This window comes from Mus caroli, chromosome 7 (assembly GCF_900094665.2).
Source record: "Mus caroli chromosome 7, CAROLI_EIJ_v1.1, whole genome shotgun sequence".
Lineage (NCBI taxonomy): Eukaryota > Metazoa > Chordata > Mammalia > Rodentia > Muridae > Mus > Mus caroli.
This window is the reverse complement of record NC_034576.1, coordinates 124393543-124403837: the sequence shown is the minus strand read 5'-3', so window position 1 is coordinate 124403837 and position 10295 is coordinate 124393543. Positions and strand designations below refer to the sequence as shown.

The window sequence follows — 10295 nt, the reverse complement described above, 5'->3', positions numbered from 1 at the left end:
CCAACCAGACACTCTCAGAGCTCCCAGGGACTAAGCCACCAAGGAGTACACATGGAGGGACCCATGGCTCCAGCCATTCATGTAGCAGAGGATGGCCTTGTCAGGCATCAATGGGAGGAGAGACCCTTGGTCCTGTGAAGGCTCGATGGGTGCCCCAGTGTAGGGGAATTTGAGGGAGAGGAAGCAGGAGTGGGTGGGGGCAGGGGAACACTCTCATAGAAGCAGGGGGAGGGGGACGGGATAGGGGGTTCCTGGGGGGGGGGACCAGGAAAGGGGATAACATTTGAAATGTAAAGAAAATTGAAGAAGAAAATAAAGAAAATATCCAATAGAAAAAAATTAAAAAGAAGGAGGAGGAAAAGGAGGGGGAGGTAGGAGAGGTGGCAGAGGAAGAGAAGAAGAGGAGGAAGAAGAAGAAAAGAGGAGGAGGAAGGGGAAGTGGAGGAGGGAGGAGAGGAGGGAAGGGGAGCAGGAAGGGGAGGGGGAGGGTTACTTTCTGTCCATCTCCAAGCCCTGATCTGCCAGGTGAACAAACCCCCACCAGCATATCCACTAGCCACCCTTGCCTCCATGCCTTCTCTGCCACAGTAGACTGTATCCCTTCAAATTCTGAACCAAAACCAACACTTTTTTCTTTCAGTTACGTAGTCATGTGTTTGGTCATAACAATGAGAAAAAGCAACTCAATCAATAAATCTAATCAATCAATCAATAAACCTAAATATGAGCCAAGCATAGTGGTACATGTGCCTAATCCCAGCACTCAGTAGACCAAGGCAGGAAGACTATGAGTTCAAGACTATGATAAGCTACTTAGTTTTTGGCCAGTACAGGCTATGCAACAAAAGCCAACCTCAAAAAATATAAATAAACTAAATGGTCTCTGTGTAGACCCAGTAGTTATACTCTTGGATAAACATCCTCAAATAAATGAAGTCTTCTGTTTACACAAGATCCCACACATAATAATTCATAGCAGCTTTTTTTGTAATAGCCATAAAATCTGGCTATTTCAAGGCTGGCTACCCAGGCTGGCTTCATATCTGAGAGCCTCCTGATCGAGATATATCCTGTGCCTCATAGATATAAATGAATAGACAAATAAGGAGGAAGAGGTGAAACATAGAAAACCAACCGCTGGAACAAGGTTTCAGGGGAGAAGAGAGAAGATAAACAAAGCAGGAGGTGGCCAATGGGAAGGTGGGAGTGACGGGAGACAGAAGAGAACAGACGATCATGTGAAAGAGGTGCAAAGACACAAAGTGGGTCACAGCTGGAACCTTCCAAGCCCACGTTTTCCACGGGAAGCCACTGTAGGTAAAGGCCAGCCCAGCATGTGGCCAGAAGCCAACAGAGGAGACTTTTCTTAGTCAGTAAGATGCCTGAGCTGTCATCGGGACCCGTGGAAAGCTATTCAGAAGGACACAAAAACCTCCAGGACAGAGAGAACAGGGAGAAATACCCTCACTGTGGTCCCCACTTGCTGATGCTGTTTGGGAGGCTGTGGGATCTTCAGGAGGTGGACTCTAGCTGAAAAAGTGAGTCACAAGGGTCAAGCCTGTCTGCAATCATGAGGAGAGCCACCACTTTGTCTCCTGGCCCCTCAGACTGAGCTGATCCACCAAACCTTTCCTACTCTAATGGGCTGAAATCACTAGGAAATGTGAGCCAAATATTTTCTCCTTTAAGCTCCTTCTATCACATCTTACAGTCTTAACGATAGAAATGGAATTGCTACAGTGAGGCTCTGGGGTTGGCTTCAGGTGTCACAAAAAGACAGCACACACACACACACACACACACACACACACTATGTCTTAAGTAAGTTGATTGTTTCGTGTTGAATCCCATGCACAGCTATCCTCTGCCCCAAGCACTGCAAGCAAACCTCATGCCACAGGTTGGACTTGGCTGCTACATCACTATGGTAACATTTACACACTTCGAATGCATATGGAGGGATGCATACGACCAAGCCCCATCTGTCCCTGCTTCCTAGATCTCTAGACCCTTCCTGGCTTCTGGATTCCAAGATACAACTCAGCTCAGCAGACTTTACTGTCAATTGTTTTTTGCCTCGAGTCATCTTACTGGCCCCTACTTTATAACTGAATAGCCTTTTGCTCCAGGGTTCTCCAGAATCTATTTCTTAATCAGAGTGTCCTGAAGAGATTCACATGGGCCCTGTGTGCATACTGCCATGGGATGGATTTGGCTGCTGTGGATATGTCCAGTCCTAGAAGTCACCTTTTAGGAAGGACCCTGAACGAAGAAGCATGCCTAGAGGCCTCTATCTCCTCCCAAGGAAAAGTGTAACAGTACTGTAGGTTACTTACCAAATGGCTGTGCCGTTCTTTGTTAGGAAGACCATCCTGTGAGCCAGGGATGCTTAGCAGTCTGAGGGAGCAGATGAAGGGAAAGCCCAGACGTGCTGGTGCCATTGACTGTGCTTCTCTGAAAGCTGTACCACAAATGGGAGCTCCAAGCTCTCATCCTCTGGAAGCCACCAGCCAGCTCCGAGAGCTGGGGCTTCTCCTTTTCTTGAGCTAATTCCAACTGCCTAGAGCTGCCATTGTGGGACCCCGACTTAGAGCATTTCTCCCTAGAAGGTAAAGCCCCTGGACGTTCCCCAAGCTTGTTTTCCCTGATCTCTAAAAATACAGCCAGAAAGAAGCTCTTTGTTCTCTATAGCCAGCAAAGAGCCTTTTTGTTTCTATACTTTACAACCAGAGATGCCTGCCTTCCTGTGCTGAGGACCGGAGATAAAAATTCAGAAAGAACTCACTCCCCACTCCTGCCTTGTAAATTTCACCAAGGACACCGGAAGAGAAGAACTCTCTTCCCAACTCCTCCCAACTCTTCCCAACTCCTCCCAATTCCTCACCTAGCTGTTAAAAGCCCCCTACTGTCACCGCTCCGGTCGAACTCCCCTGCCCTGCAAGGTGGTGGAGGTAATTCGTCCTCAGCTAGCTGATAATAAAACCTCTTGCAGTTTGCATCAGGTGTGGTTTTCTCTCAGGTCACTGGAGTGCTGGCCAGCTCATCCCGGAACTTGAGCGGAAGCCCAGCTTCGGTGGTCTTACACCATCATCATCAGTCTTCGATGTGTGCTGTGTGAGGACCCTCCACCCACTATGAAACAGTTCTGTCTCTTCCTTTCTCCTAGAAAGTCCACAGGCAAATCCTTTTTTAAAAAAAAAATCTCGGGCTGGTGAGATGGCTCAGTAGGTAAGAGCACCCGACTGCTCTTCCGAAGGTCTGAAGTTCAAATCCCAGCAACCACATGGTGGCTCATAACCACCTGTAATGAGATCTGAGGCCCTCTTCTGGTGCTACAGCTACAGTGTACTTACATATAATAAAATAATAAATAAAGTTAAAAAAAAAAAGTAAAATAAAAAAAAAATCTCAGTGCTATGGTAATGAATCCTTGTAACTGGCCTTTTGTTTTGACTTTCTCCAGACTCTCATTGGCTTTATGAAAGTATCATATAGCCCCCTCTCTTTTTGTGTGGTGTGTGTGTGTGTGTGTGTGTGTGTGTGTGTGTGTACACTCAGGTGAACATCCTCACCTGTAGAGGTGAGAGGACAACTCCCAAGATTCAGTTGCTTCCCTCTACCACATGGGCTCCTGGGATTGGGCTCATGTCACCGGGTCTGTCACCAAGCACCTTCATCTGCTAACAGCCCCTGCATAGTCCTTTCTGTGTTCTAAAGCTCCAGTGTTGTCCTGCTTTCTACAAGCCCATTCAGAACCTTTCCCTGGCCTTTCCTTTGTCCCTGCCTTCCTGAACCAGCTCAGAGAGCAGCAGCAGCAGTAACTAAGGGACATTGAAGCCATCATAGAAAAGTAAAGTCATGGAGAAGTCCTTCTATAATATTGTCTTTGCCTCCATTCTCCCAAAAAGTGGAACCAGGAATACGAATTTACACATAGCCAGTTTGCCTTGGAGGGTAATTCTGAAGAAGGAGAGAAAGGGGGCGTGATCCTGGGCAGCGGGGACCCAGTCCAACCAGGGTCGTTTTAGAGGAAAAATGGAGATTGTTCTTCAGACAAGGGGTTCCAGAAGGAAGAAGTGTCCAGGACTCCCAGCCTTTCTCCAGAGAAGAGCTTGCTTTTCTTTCCAGGTGTGTGGATGGGTCTGATGCTTATTCATAAATAGCCCCTGCTCGCAGCGCTCTACACCTTGTTTCTCCAGGCAGAGTCTCTCTTGAGATCCACGGCTCATTGGTTGGGTGATTAGCTGAGGCTGGCTGGGAGCTCAACCCCAAGACCCATCCCCTCCCCAGCACCGACATTACAAACACATGCAATCACACCAAGCTTATTTTGTACCAAAAAAAAAATTTAACAAGTTTGTTCTTTCTTTGGCAATTTCACATAAATACATGAAGGCCCACTGACCAGTCTTGCCCCTCCCCTCTACGGCCGCTACCTTCCCACACTCCCTACAGATCTCTTTCTCATTTTCATGTCTGTGTTTTGTTTTGTGCCCCCGCCCCCACCCCTGGATTTAACCAGGATTGTTGGTGGGAACTAACTATTTGTTTCATTTATTCTTTGTATTTTGTTTCCATTTGGTTCCTTTCTTCTCTGACCTTAATTATTTCTCCCCCATCCTTGGGTTTGGTTTGTCCTTTGTTTTTCCAAGGCCTTAGGTGTCTTATTAAGCTATTTATTTGAAATCTCTCAGTTTTTCTTTCTTTTCTTTTCTTTTTTTTTTAAGATTTATTTGTTTATATGTAAGTACACTGTAGCTTCTCTCTCTCTCCCTCTCTCCCTCTCTCTCTCTCTCTTTCTCTCTCTCTCTCTCCCCCAGGCCAGCTCGCTCTAGGCCAGCTCACTCTGGCCCAAAGATTTATTTATTTTTATTAGATATTTTCTTTATTTACATTTCAAATGTTATCCCCTTTCCTAGTTTCCCCTCTGAAAATCCCCTATCCCCTTCCTCCTCCCCCTGCTCTCCAACCCACCCACTCCCATTCCTGGACCTGGCATTCCCCTATACTGGGGCATAGAGCCTTCACAGGACCTAGGGCCTCTCCTCCCATTGATGACCAACTAGGCCATCCTCTGCTACAAATACAGCTAGAGCCAAAAGTTCCACCATGTGTTTTCTTTGATTGGTGGTATAGTTCCACGGAGCTCTGGGGGTACTGGTTAGTTCATATTGATGTTCCTCCTATGGGGCTTCAGACCCCTTCAGGTTCCTGGGTACTTTCTCTAGCTCCTTCATTGGGGACCTTGTGCTCTGTCCAATGGATGACTGTGAGCATCCACTTCTGTATTTGCCAGCCACTGGCATAGCCTCACAGGAGACAGCTATATCAGGCTCCTGTCAGCAGGCTCTTGTTGCCATCTGCCTAGTGTCTGGGCTTGGTGATTGTTTATGGGATGGATCCCCAAGTGGGGCAGTCTCTGGATGGTCGTTCCTTCAGGCTGTGCTCTGAACTTTGTCTCTGTAACTCCTTCCATGGGTATTTTGTTCCCACTTCTAAAAAGGATTCTGAGCTTCTGGGCTAATATCCACTTACCAGTGAGTGCATATCATGTGTGTTCTTTTGTGATTGGGTTACCTCACTCAAGATAATATCCTCCAGATCCATCCATTTGTCCAAGAATTTCATAAATCCATTGTTTTTAATAGCTTCGTAGTACTCCATTGTGTAAATATACCACATTTTCTGTATCCATTCCTCTGTTAAGGGACATCTGGGTTCTTTCCAGCTTCTGGCTATTATAAATAAGGCTCCACATAATTGGGCATGTGTCCTTCTGGGTATATACCCAGGAGTGGTATTGTTGGATCTTCCGGTAGAACTATGTCCAATTTTCTGAGGAACCGCTAGACTGATTTCCAGAGTGGCTGTACAAGCTTGCAATCCCACCAACAATGGAGGAGTGTTCCTCTTTCTCCACATCCTCACCAGCATCTGCTGTCACCTGAGTTTTTGATCTTAGCCATTTTGACTGGTGTGAGGTGGAATCTCAGGATTATTTTGATTTACATTTCCCTGATGATTAAGGATGTTGAGCATTTTTTTAGGTGTTTCTCAGCCATTCAGTATTCCTTAGTTGAGAATTCTTTGTTTGGCTCGGTACCCCATTTTTAATAGGATTGTTTAGTTTTCTGGAGTCCAACTTCTTGAGTTCTTTATATATATTGGGTATTAGCCCCCTATCATATTTACGAATGGTAAAGATCTTTTCCCAATCTGTTGGTTGCCTTTTGGTCTTATTGACAGTGTCTTTTGCATTACAGAAGCTTTGCAATTTTATGAGGTCCCGTTTGTCGATTCTTGATTTTACAGCACAAGCCATTGGTGTTCTGTTCCAGGAATCTTTCCTCTGTGCCCATATCTTTGAGGCTCTTCTCCACTTTCTCCTCTATAAGATTCAGTGTTTCTGGTTTTATGTGGAGGTCCTTGATCCACTTGGACTTGAGCTTTGTACAAGGAGATAAGAATGGATTGCTTTGCATTCTTCTACATGATAACCACCAGTTGAATCAGCACCATTTGTTGAAGATGTCTTTTTTCCACTGGATGGTTTTAGCTCCTTTGTCAAAGATCAAGTGACCATAGGTGTGTGGGTTTATTTCTGGGTCTTCAATTCTATTCCATTGATCTACCTGCCTGTCACTGTACCAATACCGTGCAGTTTTTATCACAATTGCTCTGTAGTACAGCTTGAGGTCAGGGATGGAGATTCTGCCAGAAGATCTTTTATTGTTGAGAATATTTTTCCCTATCCTGGGTTATTTCTTTAGTCCAGATGAATTTGCAAATTGCTCTTTCTAACTCTATGAAGAACTCAGTTGTAATTTTGATTGGAATTGCATTGAATCTGTAGATTGCTTTCCGCAAGATGGCCGTTTTTACTATATTAATCCTGCCAATCTATGAGCATGGGAGATCTTTCCATCTTCTGAGATCTTCGATTTCTTTCTTCAGAGACTTGAACTTCTTGTCATATAGATCTTTTATTTGCTTGTTAAAGTCACACCAAGGTATTTTATATTATTTGTGACTATTGTGAAGGGTGTTGTTTCCCTAATTTCTTTCTCAGCCTGCTTATCCTTTGAGTAAAGGAAGGCCATTGATTTCTTTGAGATAATTTTATATCCAGTCACTTTGCTGAAGTTGTTTATCAGGTTTAGGAGTTCTCTGGTGGAATTTTTGGGGGTCACTTAAGTATACTATAATATCACCTGCAAATAATGATATTTTGACTTCTTCCTTTCCAATTTGTATCCCTTTGACCCCCTTTTGTTGTCTAATTGCCCTAGCTAGAACTTCGAGTACTATATTTAATAGGTAGGGAGAGAGTGGGAAGCCTTGTCTAGTCCCTAATTTTAGTGGGATTGCTTCAAGTTTCTCTCCATTTAGTTTGATGTTGGCTACTGGTTTGCTGTATATTGCTTTTACTATGTTTAGGTATGGATCTTGAATTCTTGATCTTTCCAAGACTTTTATCATGAAAGGGTGTTAAAAATATGGAACGCTTCATGAATTTGTGTGTCATCTTTGTGCAGGGGCCATGCTAATTTTCTCTGTATTGTTCCAATTTTAGTCTATGTGCTCCCGAAGCAAGCAGCCCAGACTTTCTATATAGGCATTTAGAACTATAAGCTGTCCTCTGCATCCACTGTATCTTGTATGTTTTAATATGCTGTGTTTTCATTTCATTCTATTATAGGCTTTTTCTTTATTTCGTTCTTTCTTCAGTGACCCACTTATTATTGCGATGGTTTGTATATGCTTGGCCCAGGGAGTGGCACTATTAGGAGGTGTGACCGTGTTGGAGTAGGCATGTCACTGTGGGTGTAGACTTTAAGACCTTCATCCTAGCTTCCTGGAAGCCAGTAGTCTGCTAGCAGCCTTCAGATGAAGACGTAGAACTCTCAACTCCTTCTGCACCATACCTGCCTGAATGTTGCCATATTCCTGCCTTGATGATAATGGACTGAACCTCTGAACCTGTAAGCCAGCCTCAATTAAATGTTGTCCTTATAAGAGTTACCTTAGTCATGGTGTCTGATCACAGCAGTAAAACCCTAGCTAAGACAATTATTCAATTGTGTCTTGTTAAATTTTCATAAGTCTATTTATTTTCTGCAGTTTCTCTTATTGCTGATATCCAGCTTTATTCTTCTGTGGTCTGATAGAATGCTGAGATTTGTTGAGGCTTTCTTTGTGGCACAATATGTGGTTGCTTTTGGAGAAAGTTCTACCAGCTGCTGAGAAAATGTGTATTATTTAGTGTTTTGGTGGAATGTTCTATAGACGTTCATTGGGTACATTTGATTTTTGAGATGTCATTTAACTCTAGTGTTTCTATATTTAGTTTTTGTCCAGATGACATGTCTATTGGTGAGAGTAGAGTGTTAAAATTTCCCACTATTACTACGTTGGGGTTAATCTGTGGTTTTACATACAGAAGTATTTGTTCGAGGAAATTGGGTGCCCCTGTGTTTGGTACATATGTGTTTAGAATTGTAATTTCCTCTTACTGGTATGAAGTGTCCCTTTTTATCTTTCTGATTACTTTAAATTGAAGTCTACTTTTTCTGGTATTATAATAGCTATGCCTGCTTGTTGTTTTTGCTTTTGTTTTTAGTTTCATTTTATTAAAATATCTTTTTTAGATCCTCTTTCCCTAAGGGAGTGTCTGTCTTTGATGATGAAGCATGTTTCCTACTGATAGCAAAAAATATGAAACCTGTTTCCCAAATCAGTCTGCTATTCTATGTCTTTTTATTGGTAAATTGAGATACTAATATTCAGAATTGTTATTGAAAGATGTCACTTTGTTCTCATTCTGTGGTTTCATTTTTGCTTATGATTTTTACTTGCTCTGATTAACCTTCCAGTTATTGTTTATAATTGTGTCCCCTTGTGTATATTTATCTTCCTCTTCAGTCTAAAGTATTCCCTCCAGTATACTCTGTAGAGCTGGTTTATAGTCATATATTCCTTTAGTCTATTTCTGTCATGGAAAGTTTTTATTTCTCCTTCAAATGTAGGAGATAGCTTTGCTTGGAATAACAGTAGGTAGGCAGTTGTGGTCTCTCAGAACATGGAACACCTCTTTCCAAGCCCTCTTGTTTTAAAAGTTTCCATCCAGTAATGAGCTATGATTGTGATGGGCCTGTCCTTATATAGAACTTAAACTTCCTCCCTTGCTATTTTCATGCTTTTTCTTTAGTCTATGTTTTAATTTTTAACTGTACTAGAAAGGTCCTTTCTAGTATCCTTTTCTCTAGATTTGGAAATTTTTTCTTCTATAATTTCATTATAAATAGTAATAATTCATTTTACCTGGGATTCTTCTTTTTTCTATACCTATAATTTGTAGATTTATTCTTTTCATTGGATATCAAATTTCCTACATATTCTGTTCATGAGTTGTTTTTTAATCAATCATTTTTTTGATTGAGTGATCAAGCCCAGATATTCTTTCTTCTACATAGTTTGTTCTGTTGGTGAGGCTTTAAACTGAGCCTTTTATTATACTGGATTTTTTATTTCCTGCTTCATAATCAATTTGGGTTTTCTTCACTATTTCTATCTCTTTATTGAATTTGACATTCATGTCATGAATTGTCTTCACTATTCCATTCATCTGTCTGCTTGTGTTTCTTTGGGCTTCAATCATTTTATTCCTGTCCTCTTTAAGTTCCTCTGGGTATTTATTTCTGCTCGCTTTGAATGAATTGGACTGGTTGGCTGTGTTTATGATTGTCCTTTGACTTCTTTCTTGAATTTTGTCTGAATTATTCTCCCTGGAGAACATTACTATAGGATTGGTGGCTTTGGGAGGAAGAACACGCCATCTTGGTTTATTGTATTGCTTTTAGCAATGACACTTAGGCATTTGGACTTAGGATGTTGGCTGTATGATTTTTCAGCCCTCAAAACCAGAATCCCAAAGTGAAGTGGTGAGCTGGGGAGCTCAGAGGAGCCTCAAGGGGGTGGAGTCAAGACTGAGAGGGTGGGGACAGGACAAGGTAGGATCACTTACTGAGACTGGGGCTAGATGAACTGCATGGGACAGTTGTAACACACAGGATCATCCACCAGGGCAGGATGGAGGTGAGGGACCAAGCAGATCAGCTGAGGTGCCTGGGACTTGAGAATATAGCCAGAGTCTGGGTGTGGGGCAGAGTCAGTTTTGCGGCCAGAGGGGCCTCAAAGACAGACTGGGACACTCGCCAGCTACCCACAACACCCGCCACAGGATCTTAAGACTTCTGGTGAGTGGAACACAGCTTCTGCTCCAATCCAATTGCGCT

The 10295-nt window shown here is 42.9% G+C and overlaps 1 non-coding gene across 1 annotated transcript; it reads right to left on the bottom strand.

The window, feature by feature from the left end:
* Positions 1-7490: 7490 nt before the first annotated feature.
* On the bottom strand, positions 7491-7593 carry LOC115031695. Its single transcript, XR_003837354.1, has one exon. It is a non-coding gene; the product is annotated as a U6 spliceosomal RNA (small nuclear RNA).
* Positions 7594-10295: the final 2702 nt, after the last annotated feature.